We start from the raw sequence: 13,839 nt of genomic DNA, 5'->3' as shown, positions 1-13,839 counted from the left end.
CCAGAAAGTTATCTCTGAAGAGTAAACAAGGTAGATAAAATTTACCATATTGATGGGGAGGAAATTTAAGCAAGCCAAGATAAAGGCAAATAGCACAGTTAATGCAACACCAGTTCAAATACACCAGGGTAATTCTTTCCTAAACATTTCAGAAATGGCACCTCTTATGTCATAATTTTAGATACATTTTACCTTATTTTGAACCAAATGCTTTTTGTCATTATTTTCTAAGTATCCAGTAAGGATAACAAATCAGATTCACCAGTGTTTCAAGTGGTTCTTCTTTCTTAATACTTACTATTGACAGAGATGATATTTTGCCTGGATTATTAGATCTAAAGGCATCTATGTTTTATTCTATTTGTACTTACCCTAGTACTTAGCATTCTGTGTAGAATAGTTATCTAATGAGCCTTCCTCCCACAAGACTGAGTAGATGCTTTTGTGAACTATCAGACAGACCCATTTGTAGAAAATGTAAATATCTTAACAGTCTATATAGATCTTTACTTTGTGAGCTAACAAAATAAAACTGTTCTACTCTTTCCCTTAGGACAACGAAAACCTATACTTATTCCTTGTATAGAAATCAGAGTACAGCTTGATGAATTTTCAGTGAACTCACTCATGTAACCAGTACTCAGATCAAGAAATACAACTGCAGCTCAGTATCCCCTCTTGGGCCCCCTCCCAGTCACTATCTCCCCCCAGAGGTAACCACCAGTTTGACCACAAAATTATCGTCTAGTCATACTATTATTGTACTTCAAATAAATGTAGACACAGGGTAGGTAGTCTTTTATGCTTAGCTTCTTTTACTTATGATAATGCTTGTGAGATTCATCTGTTCTGTGTATAACAAAGGTTCATCCATTCTCTTGCTTTTTAGTGCTCTACTGTGTGGACACAGTATAAATTATTATGTTATTCTGGGTTGTTTCTAATTATGAAGACTTATGCTAAAAGCATTCTTGTACAGTTTTTGGTGGACATACATGAAGGCATTTTTGTCATGTATATACCTAGGAATAGAAATGCTACGTCATAAAGTATGTCAGTTTACCAAAGTGGTTGAACTAATTTGTGCTTCCATTAGCAGTAGAGTTCTGGTGACTCTACATCCTTACCGACACTGGGAATTGTCTGCCATTGTCATTTAAATCAGTGGTATCAAGTTGTTGTTTTAACCTGTGTATCTCTGATGACTAAAGAAGCTGTGCACCATTTATTGATCATTTGGATAAATGTTTTCTAAAATCTCTTTCAAGTCTTTTGTCCATTCCTGATCAACCTCTGAGATCTCCACAGAATTTACTTAGAGGATACCTACACTTTTCTTCTGTCACCATTCATTACCATAACTAATTATATGAACTCACTATAGCAAGCAGCAGAACAAGCTTGTGCAACAAAGTAGCTTTAACAAACTAGAGTGCTACCCAGGTAAGAAGGGGTTATTAAACACAGTATCAGAACCATGAGTTTTCATAGCTCAGCTTTGGTGTCCTGACCATGAAAGTATAATACAACCTGTTTACCTTTTACAGATATAATTTTCACCAGGAAGTAAAAACCTTCTTTTGTTCATCAGTTATCACCCTGCTCCTTTATTGCATCACCCCTAGAATCCTCAGTAAATTCACAAAACTTACATGCCATCTCCTCATTTATTCAGTAAATATTTACTGAATACCTACTTTGTGCTAGGCAGTTTTAAATGGTCAGGTAAAGCTGTAAAAATCCCTTCCTCTGTGGAATGCATGAAGCCAAGAGTAGCTGAGCACTAAAGTGAAAAGGGTGAGGACTAGTAGTCTGAAATGTGCAGGAAAATATGGGCTTCAGAGTCCAAAACACACACCAATTTGAATTCACCTGGCTCCACCACTTTCTGTGTATCAATTGAAAAGTTCTTCAACTTCTCTAATCCTAAACTGCAAAATGTTGTAAGACATTTTTGTAGGCTTTCCCAGGAGATAAATGAGATGACATATATAAACATTATCCAGCAACATGCCTGACATTAAAAATAGTGGATGATCAATATATGGCAGCTCTTAAAAAGGAAAAGATGCTTATTCATTTGGGTACAGATGTGCAAATTAAAGCACATGACTGCTTCTGTTTATAGATACTGCTCTTTTTGATGCATATTACTAAAATCTTTTAGTTATATTGTCAATTATTCATGCCACTAGAGAGGTAACAGTTGAGATATTACAAAGCAGTAGTTCATAGAGAAGTATCATTTAAAAAAAATACTTTGTCTTAACCCACTTATATGATCAACATCTTCCCACATAATGCTTAAACCCTCTAGATTCAATCTCATAAAATGGCCATGAAGGAACTGGGCAATAGGAAAGTGAGATAGATGGTGAAAGCTGGTACAATGAACAAAGAAGGGAATCCATTCTCAGAAAATTGTAAATAAACAGCTTTGGACTTCTCCAAATGCAGTGATTTCTTGTAATTGGGCATATTTCTCTAGGGGCTCTTGGAAGCTCTGCTATGGAGATGTCACAAAAGATAATGATTCCTATGTGTCATGGGCATCTAAGCCAGGGCAATTCCCACACCTGCCCAAAAAAGGTCTCATTTGCTCGTACTTGGTAGAATAAGACATGGTGCAATATGAATTTTATTCCTTTTGTCATCTTCATGGATGCAACACTGAGAAACCTTGTTCACAAAACAAACAGATATTACCATATAGCCTAACAGAGCTACTACTAAAAATGCAAGTCCATGTGAAATCCTGTACCATTGATTGTCATTATTCGTGGCAGTTATGTTCTATGAAGTCATCTCAAACACTGCTCCTTAGAAGAAAAACAGAATCTCTGGTCACCACAATTTGTCATCTGATTAATATATAACTTTATTTTATGTGTGTTTGTACAAAGACACCTCATTTCATATATTGTTGATTCATTAACTGAACTCTTGCCAACAGTTACATGAATAATAATAATAATATATGAAAAACTCATGTCTGAGTGAAGTATATCTAATTATATATATATTTATTATATATAATAAATATATATTATTTATTATATATTATAATATATAATAGTATATATATTTATTATATATATTATTATATATATAATAAATATATATATATATTTATTTATTTCCTTTGTAAAGCTCATCCAGTTTTTTTGAACTTAGAAATGCTAGACCAGCATTTGGACACTACACTTGGGGGCTACTTTTAAGCACCAAAATTGACAGCAAAAAGCACAAAAAATGGAGAGATTTGGCACTAAATGGACCTTAAAAGGGCACTCATTTATAGAATGAGAGCCAAAACAACAAGGAAGAAGGGTGCCTCATTTGACTTCAGTTGGGAAACTGTGTGTTGAACAATTCAAAAATTTCACTGCTTTGCATATCTGTGATTACAAAAGTACCACATGTATTAGTTTGGGAGTTACAAATATTAGTGAATAGATGAATTCATAAATATAGAATGTACAAATGAGGACTGACTACATGAATATTCACGGCAGCATTGTAATGCAGCTGAAAATTGATCAAACCCAAAAGATACATAAATGTGGTATATCCACACAATGGTATATTATTCAGCCATTAAAGGGATGGAAGTACTGACACATGCTGTGGACGAACCTTGAAAACATGTTAAGTGAAAGAAACCAGACACAAAGGGTCTTATACTGTATGAGTCCATTAATGTCCAAAATAGGTAAAGCCATAGAAACAGAAAGTAGATTAGAAGTTGCCAGAGGCTAGGGAGGGGGAAAATAGTGGATCTCTACAAAAAGGAAAAGGGTTTGTTTGGGGGGTGTAATGAAATGTTCAGAGGTAAAAGAGTTACACAAATCTAAATACTGTACACTGAAAATTACCAAACTATGTAATTTAAAGGAGTGGGTTTTATGGTGTGTGACTTATAGCTCAATAAGCCAATTTTTAATACTTTATTGTAAATTAACACATATACATTGTACATATTAAGGGTGTTCAGTATGATATTTCAACACATGAATACAGTATACACAAATCAAATCAAGCCTCACTTTACCCCTTTCACCCCCCATCTCACCCTTCCCAACCCTTAGTAATCACTATTCTACTTTCAGGTTGACTTTTATTAGCTTCCACAAATGGAAAAGAACATGTAGTACTTGTCTTACTGTGTTTGGCTTATTTCACTTAACATATTTCAATAACATAATAATTTAACCCTTTTCCTTTTTGTAGAGATCCACTATTTCCTCCTTCCTAGCCTCTGGCAACTTCTAATCTACTTTCTATTTCTATGGATTTGCCTATTTTGGACATTAATGGAATCATACAATATAAGACCCTTTATGTCTGGTTTCTTTCACTGAATATGTTTTCAAGGTTCATCCACATTGTAGCATGTGTCATTTTCAGCTGGCTGCAAATGACAGGATTTTTGTTCTTATTTATAGTAAGTAACATTCCATTGTGCACATACAATACGTTTTCTTTATCCATATACCTGTTGATAGGCACCTACGCTGGTTCCATATCTTACCTATTGTGACTAGTGCTGCAATAAACACAGGCATGCAGGCATTTCTTTCATATGCTGACTTCATTTCCTTTGGATATATCCATAGAATAGCGATAGCTGGATTATATAGTAGATACATTTTTTGAGGAATTCCATACTATTTTCGATAATGGCTGTACTAATCTACATGCCCATCAACAGTCTGCAAGAATTCTTTTTTCTCCACATCTTTGCCAATATTATTTTAAATAATAGCCATTCTACCTGGGGTGAGACGATAACTCATTATAGTTTTGATTTGTATTTCCCTGATGGCTAATGATATTGAACATTTTTCACATATTTGTTGGGCATTTGTAGTTCTTCTTTTGAAAAATATCTATTCAGATTATCTACCCACTTTTTTGTTTGTTTTTTGAGATAGCATCTTGCTCTGTAGCCCAGGCTAGCTTCAAACTCATAATCCTCCTGCCTTACCCTCATGAGTGCTGGGATTACAGGTGTGTAGCACCAGCTAATTGTACAGAATTTTAAAAAAATGTGTAGTTCTGGGGATGGAACCAGGGCCTTGTACATGCTAGGCAAGCACTCTACCCCGAAACCACATCCCCAGCCCTTTATTTGCCCACTTTAAAAATGAATTGTTTTTGTTGTTAAGCTTTTTGAGTACCTTACGTATAACTTGATGTTAATCCTTTGTTAGATGAATAGGTGGCAAATATTTACTCTCATTCTGTAGGTTGTCTCTTCACTGTAGATTTAAACCTATTCTTATTTTTTAAACAAGTGGATGAGAATGGTTGGAGCTTTGTTAGAGCAATCTCTTCAAGTTATACACCATGAATTATATAATGACTTCATAAAAATTCAGTTTAATGATCCATCAGCAAGGAAGTTGATAAGGTTTTCCATGAATTTTATTGAAAGTAATCAAGAATCAATTTGAATTGAAAAAGTATGTTACCTAGTCTTTCACAATGTTAACAAAGTCATTCACTTTCTCAACACTGAAGTCAACTTTGAAACTGTCCCTGTGTTTGGCATCCTAGAGGTTTTTATACATATTACAACATACACAGCTAAGATTGTGGATGGGTGAAATCTTGAAATCTTTTTTGTTTAACCATCAACTGAATTCCAACTTCTATTTATTGACTGGTAATATAAGTTACCATTTTAAATCTACAACTCATACTATCCCAAAGATGTTTTAACTTTCAAGGGAATAGATTGCTTATGTTTGTCTCCCCTTCCTATTACTGAGCATGTGCCCTTGTTAAAAGGTATGCAGCAATTTAAGTCATTTGTAGATTACTTATCATGCCTAATATAATGAAAATTGTTGTCAAACTATATTGTTTAAGGAATAATGACAAGGAAAAAAAGTCTTTACTTGTTCAGTACAGATGTGTATTTTTTCCAGAATATTTTCAATCTGTGGTTGGTTGAGTCTACTGACATAGAACCCATGGATAAGGAAGGCTGACCTGTACATATAAAATTTTGTTGACATTAAAAACTACTCCTTGCCAAAGAAAACCAGGCCCTGTAGTATTCCTGTATAAAACAGGAATATAAAAACTACATAGTGAATATAAATGATCTTTAAATTCCTTATAGATGAACATTTGTTGAATTTTATCTAAGCCCTCTGATCCTGGAAAACAGCAAAGGTTAAGAAATCCTCTTATCCTTTGTGTTCTGAAAAACAGGCTTACTATAAACACCTTCTTCTTATGACTTAGATAAGACTCATGGATGCCCCTTTGCTTATCTATGATGAGCTAAACATAGACTCTCCAAATTTCCATTCTTTGCCTCATAAATGATTAGCTGAACTGCTTGTCCATACTGATCAACTGTAACAAAATACCTGCTAACCAAACTTGGGTTAAGTCTCTATCCTTCCCCCAATTCTGCCCACTTCCTCACACCAGGTTCTTTGTAGCCTTGCTTTTCCTTCCCATACAACACACTCCCCTGCTTTTTTTTGCTGAGATGTTCAGAGATCTTATGGTCACAGTGTTCTATTAAAATAGGCCTTTACTTCCTACTGCAATAGTCCTTATCTCCCTCATTCAATATGCCTTTTGAATGAACTCTCAACTTACTACGTTGGAATTTTTTAAAAAATTTGATATAATAACAAAAGATATTTCTTAAGTTATTACAAAAGCCTGTTCATAAAGGCAGCTCAAACATCCAAGACATTGAAGAACTTTCCCTCAACTTCTTCAGACTTAAGTATTGTAATTAGCAATTATACCACAAAATTCTTCTTGCAGCTAGTGTATAGATTGAGTTTTCTATTTCTTGTAATCTATCTATCAGGGTTTATGCAACCTATCAACCCAACAAACCAAAATCTCTTTCATCATCTGTTTTCTATCTCTATGGCTTTCTGAGGAAATCTGTAAATCACATAATGTAAAAGCTAAAGAAACAAAGTTTTGAAAGAAAATAGGTAGCTATTTATATGGGAAAAGAGACCAGAAGGATAGAGATTGAAAAAAGAAACAATAGAGCCCTTGCCTAGCAAGCTGAGACCCTGAGCTCAACCCTTAGTACCTTGGGTGGAGGGGGGGAGGGGTGGAGCATGAGGAGAAAAAGGAAACAAAAAAGAAAAAAGAAGCAAAATCCACATATACTGGGGGGGGGGCAGGAAGCTATTTCATTTCAGAATAAAGTGAACAGTCTCTGGTTTTACATTTTTCATGCGGTTGTATTTCCTGAATGTTATATTAAGATGAAACTGAATATATAAGCCAAAGAGCTTTGAGAGACATGACAATGTCTTCATCCACATACCTAAGTCATATGAGATGGGAAAACTAGATTAAGAGACATTTATTAGGGATTATAGAATGACATTATAAATATGGCCAACATATTAAATGTATTATCAAGTCATGTTTATTTACACATAGAATTATATTGTACAAGTGTATGTGTCATTTTTGTTAACAAATAGTCATATACTTTCAGAAGCAGAAAATCTGGACTAAGCCTTCTCTGCATTTTCTAAAAGGCAAAAAGAAAAATATCTGAAAGAAATCAGCTTTCTTTTCTCACACGGTTGATCTTAAGAAGTCACCTTAAATTGCCTCAGGTTTTGAGGTATCTCAGTGATTTCTTGCAGAACTGCAAGATTTGATTAGTTAGACAATTAAAAATTCTTATTTGCAAAATTTGTATCTTATTTTAAATAGTTATCCAGAAATGCTTGTACAAAACTACAAATTTAATAATTAAAAACAGATGTATTTGCTTTAAAGTGAACTCTCTAGCCTTAAAAGACAGGTAACAGATAGGTACACACACATACACACACAAGCTATTAGGAAAAACAGTCAAAGATGTACCATCAAGGCAGTCTGTTAAAAGAGCACTCGTAATTTAACATCTAAAACACATGAAATACAGAAATACATGACTGTCTTATAAGGAGTATTTGCTTTTGAAAAAAAAAAAAAAAAAACTATGGGAAAGTCCCCTTTAGGAATCTACAACTCAGTGACCCATGCAGTGACTGAATGAGAACTATGATCAGAAACTGCTGTGAAAAGTAGGTGTTTTGTTGAAAATTATACAACTAGCTGGAAGCTGGTCTCCAGCAGTTTTGCTCAAATATTCCATTTAATACAAAATCTTTTCTGTTTTCCCCATAGAACCACTATTAAGGAATAAGATTTCAAAAAAATATTTTAAGCATAATTTAAGGATTTCATGATCCTTAAGAATCTATGATTAATAACACCAACGCTCAAACATGATTATTTGATAACTTAATAATAAAATGAAATTGTCTTTACATGCATATGATGTAGCACATAAAAGATGAATCATTAATGTTTGAAAGAATGGGCCTTTTCATTTAAATATTGAATTTATAAATTATAATTCAACATATTAAATCTGTGATCAGGACCTAATACTACATGAACAAATTGTTCAGGAATCACACTCCATGGTATTTTTATGACAAAGTTAAACAAAAGTATAAACCTTAATGTCTTGAAATCTGCTGGATAACTATGTCAATTAGAAGTCATAGTGGAAGAAATGATGACACTAAGAACATGCAACTGCAATTAAAAGGTTTTGGCATGCTTTCTGCATGAAAAAGGAGGAGATACAGATTTATTAGCTAGACCAGCAATTATTCCACAAACTGAATATAAATTCCTAGTGCAAATTAAATCTACTAAATATTCATGTTTCCCAGAGAAAACAAGTGACAGTATTTGATGATGTTATCAATTACATCAATCAGGGTTTGCCCATACAGAACAATTTGGATCATTTGGAAACCAAAACTTTCAGCTAAAATGTGTTTTCAACACTCCCAAATATTTGTGGCCTAATTATCTCTTTTATGGAAGAGAATACAAATCACAAGAAAACTTTCAAAGAATTTTAAATTTTAAAATAATTGTATATTGATAGATATTTGCAAAAAATAACACAAACAGGTTTTGTGTACTCTTAACCCAGTTCTTCCACTCCATGGTAGCATCTTACCCAGGAAATTGACATTGGTAAAACTGATAGACCTTGTTTAAATTTCTCAGGTGTACACACACGTGTGTTACATATATGGCGATTCAATTTTTTCAACATGTATGAATTCTGTTTTTCTCTTTTGGTGAGATTGGGGTTTGAACTCAGGGCCTCATGCTTGTTACACAGGTGCTCTCCCACTTAAGCCATTCCACCAGTCCAACACTTATAAATTCTTATAGCTACCACCAAAATAGAAATCAGAACTGTTTACAAATATCCCCTACACAATTCTTTATGATTCTTACCCCAACTCTGCAGTAACTCACACCTCACAATCACTAACCTGTTCTCTAGTTTTATAATTTTATCACTTTGAAACTTACATAAAGGAAAGCACATAGTACGTGACATTTAGATAGGTTTTATTAATATAGCATAATCCCTTGAGATTCATCCAAGCTGTTGCATCCATCAACAGATTTTTCTTTTTTACTGCTGAGTAGTATTTCATGGGATGGGTGCATCAAAATTTAATTACTAACCCACTGTAGAATATTTTAGTGCTTTCCAAATCTTACCTACAATGAATAGAGCTGTCATGAAAACCTGATTATAGGTCTTAGTGTGAACCCAAGTTTTCATTTCTCTAGGATGTACATTTCCCTTGAATACAATTGCTGGGTTATATGACAAGTGTATATTTAGTATGTTAAACATGTATTTTCCAAACTGTTTTCCATCTTATATTCCCACCAGCAATGTATAAAAGAGCCATTTTCTCTGCATCCTTGCAGTAGATGATATTAACATTACTTTTTAAATTGCAGCTCTACTAGTAAGTATGTAATGCTACCTCATTGTGATTTTTGAATTCTCTAATGGATAGTAATATTGAATATATTTTGGTGTGTTTGAATAGAACTTGGTGTAATACTTTATGGGCCAATGTTCATGTCTTTTGCTTGCTAACTGAATTGTTTTTTTAGGGAATGAATTGTGCATTTGGTGTCATGTCTAACAATTCTTTACTTAGCTCTAGATTTCAATGATTTTCTGGTATATTTTATTTTAAAAGCTATGTAGTTTTATGTTTTATATTTGAATCTGTGATCTATTTTGAGTTTATTTATTTATGTATTAAGCCTACAGCACCCAGTAGTCTCAGATGGTCTCCCATCCAAGTACTAATTAGGCCTGACACTGCCTGGCTTCCAAGATCAGGTGAGATTAGGCACGTTCAGGGTGGTATGGCTATAGATGAGTTTATTTTTATATAGGATATGCAATTCAGGTTGAGGTTTATTTTTGGCCTATGGATGTCCAATTGCTCTACTGCCATTTGTTTAAAAGCATCATTTCTTTATTGAATTGAGTTTGAACTATTGTCAAAACCAACTAATGTTGGTTGTACTTGTGTGGGACTACTTCTAAGAAATCTAATTTCTATTAATCTATGTGTCTACTCCTCTACCAGTACTATGCTGTATTACTCCCCACAGCTATAGCTATGATAAAATGGGGATAGAATGATTCCTTTCACATTATTGTTTTTCAAAGTCATTTTAGCTATTTTTGGTTTTTTCCTTTTTAAAAACATTTTAAGTGAAACAGTCTTAAATTCACAAAAAGCTTTCCTGGGATTTTAATTGAAACCGAGTCAAACTTACAAATAAATTTAAGGAGAAATGCTACCATTACTATGTTGAGTGGTCAATACATGAACAAAGTATATCTCCCATTTAGATCTCTGCTTTCTTTCATCAGAATGTTGCAGTTTTCACCATATCAGGTTTGTATGTTTTGTGGGATATATATCTAAGCATTTCATTTTATTTTAGGCAATTACAAATGGTTTTCAGTTTTTAACCGTTGTTCCTAGTTTCTTGCTCAGATATAGATATATAATTTTGGTATGTTCATCTCATATCCTTGATGAACTCACTAGTTTTAAGAAGGTGTGTGTGGGTGATGGTGTGTATGTATATTCTTTGGGATTTTGTACCTAGACTGCCATGTTACCTTCCTTTCCTCCTGTATGCTTATATTAATTTTTCCTGCCTTACTATGATGGCTTCAAGCAATATGTTAAATTAAGAATGGGGAGTGTGGATAACCTTGCTTTATTCTCATTCTTAGGGAGAAAGCATTAGGAGTAAACTTTTCAGAAAGATGTAAGGTCTATGTCTTGATTCATAGTTTTTCTTATGGATGTTCAGTTGTTCAGCACCATTTGTTAAAGACTCCTCTCCACTGGACTGCCTTCGCTATTCTGTCAAAGATCAGAGATCGGATGGCTATATTTGCATGGATCTGTTTCTGGGCATTCTACTATATTCCCTTCGTCTATTTGTTTATTCTTTTACCAATACCACACTGTCATGATTACTATAGCGATTTTTGTGGTGCTGGGGATGGAACACAGGTCCCTGCACTTGCTAGGTAAGTGCCCTGCCATTTTGGTACACCCTCACCCCGATTACTGTAGCTTTTAAGTTCAGTATTGAAGTTATATTATCATCCTGCAACTTTGTTCTTCTCCTGGAATAATATGGTAGCTATTCTGGATCTTTTACTTTTCTATATAAACTTAAGAATCAGTTTTTCAATAACCAAAAAGTAACTGGCTGGAATTATAATTTGGAATGCAATGGATCTCTAGTTGAGTTATGAAGAACTGACCCTTAACAACATGAAATATATATTTATTTAGATATTTAAAAATTCTGTCATGATAGTTTTAAAGTTTTTTTTTGCGCATATCTTATACACATTTTGTTAAGTTTATACACAAATATTTCAATTTTTGGTGTTAACACAATGAGTTTTGTATTTTTAATTTCAAATTCCAACTATTCATTGCTGATATATAGCAAAGCAATAGACTTTTGTGCATGAACCTTATATCCTGCAACTTTGCTATGGTCCCTTCTAAGTTCTAGGAGTTCTTTGTTTGATTTTGTTGTTCTTGATTTCTCCAGGATTTTCTGCATCCACAATCATGTCATCTAAGAACAGATAGTTTTATTTCTTCCTTGTCAGTATATACAGTTTTTTCTTGAGTTATCCTGTCTTACTGCATTAGCTAGAACTTCCAATAGGATATTGGATAGGGATGGTAAGTCAGAACATCCTTACTTTAGTCCCAATTTTAGGGGGAACACATCTAGTCTTTCACTATTAAATACAATGTTAGCTTGCAAGAACTTTTTTTTTTTAAACAGATGTTCTTTATCAAGTTAAGGCAGTTGCCCTCTATTCTTAGCAGAAAGCTTTTTTTTTTTTTAAATCATGAATGGATGTTAGATCTTTGTCAAATGCCTTTTCTGTATCTATTGATATCATCAAGTGATTTTTCTTCTTTTGCCTAGATTAACTGATTTGCAAATGTTGATCTAGGCTTGCACACTTTCATTCCTTTTTATTCCTTATTCCATTGTATGTAACAGTCCATTTTGTTTATCCATTCAGCAGTTGATGGATATTTGCTTTGTTTCTACAATTTGCTATAAATAATGCTGCTATGAAAATTCATGTTATCGGTTTTTGTGTGAATGTATATTTTCAATTGTTTGGAAATGTACTTGATCTTTTACTTTTCTATATAAACATAGGAATGGAATTGCTAGATCACAGGGGACTGTAAGTTCATCTTTTGAGGAACTGCCAAATTTTCCACAGCAGCTACACCATTTTATATTCCCAACATCAATGAATGAAAGTTCTAAATTCTCCATATCCTTGCCAACACGTTTGTTTTTTTCAGTATAGACATCATAGTGGATGTGGAGTAGAACCTCACTATGGTTCAGATTTCCATTTTCCTGAAGACCAATGATGCTGAACATCTCTTATGTGTTTATTGACCATTCATAAGTATTCTTTGAAGAAACATCTATTCAAATCCATTATCATTTCTAACTGGGTTATCTATTTATTGCTGACTTTTGAGAGTTATTTGTATATTTGGGGTACTAGAATCTTACCATATATATGACTTATAAATAAGTTCCCTAACTCTGTGACTTACCTTTTTTACTTTCTTGATAGTGTCCTTTTTAGAAAAAATGCTTTCTTTTAATTTTGATGAAGCTCAATTTTTAATTGTGTTGCTTGTGCTTTAGGTTTCATATCTATGAAACCAGTGCTCAAATCAAAGGTCATGAGGATTTATGCCAATGTTTTCTACCTAGCTTCATAGTTTAAACTCATATATTTGGATCTTTGATCTGCTTTGTTAATTTTGTAATTTTGTACATGATGTCAGGTACCTTCATGTTTTTGCACGACAACATTCAGTTGTCCCAGTGCCACTGTTTTGAAGAAACTATTCTTTATCCTTTGAATTGTCCTGGCACCACCACTGAAAATAATTTGATTTCAAATGTATGGATTTGCTGGGCATGGTGGCACATGGCATAGTTCCACTCAGAAGGAGCCACTCAGGAGGCAGAGATAGGAGTACTGCTGAAACTCAGGAGTTTGAGACCAGCCTGGTCAGCTGGACAGCATAGAAAGACCCTGTCTTTTTTATTTTTGGTGGGATGGGGGTTTGAACGCAGGGCTTTATGCCTGCAAAGCAGGTGCTCTACCACTTGAGCCACACCTCCAGTCCATTTTTCTCTGGTTATTTTCAAGATGGGGTCTCTCGAACTATTTGCTCAGGCTGGCTTTGAATTGCAACCCTCCTAATCTCAGCTTCCCAAGTAGCTAGTATTATAGATGTGAGCCACTAGTGCCCACTGGAGAGCCTGTGTCTTAAGAAAACAAATGTATGGGTCTATTACTAGACTCTTAATTCAGTTTCATTAATCTATATGTCTCTCCTC

At 34.0% G+C, this 13,839-nt stretch overlaps 1 protein-coding gene and 1 pseudogene across 16 annotated transcripts in view; both read right to left on the bottom strand.

Annotated features, from left to right (window-relative positions):
• Cask (calcium/calmodulin dependent serine protein kinase) overlaps nt 1-13,839 on the bottom strand; it is a 363,381-nt gene that overhangs the window by 238,684 nt on the left and 110,858 nt on the right. The gene's annotated exons all lie outside the window — the stretch shown is intronic.
• LOC141420106 (5S ribosomal RNA) lies at nt 10,154-10,272 on the bottom strand (annotated as a pseudogene).

Source organism: Castor canadensis, chromosome X, assembly GCF_047511655.1.
Source record: "Castor canadensis chromosome X, mCasCan1.hap1v2, whole genome shotgun sequence".
Classification (NCBI taxonomy): domain Eukaryota; kingdom Metazoa; phylum Chordata; class Mammalia; order Rodentia; family Castoridae; genus Castor; species Castor canadensis.
This window is presented reverse-complemented; position numbering and strand designations above follow the sequence as displayed.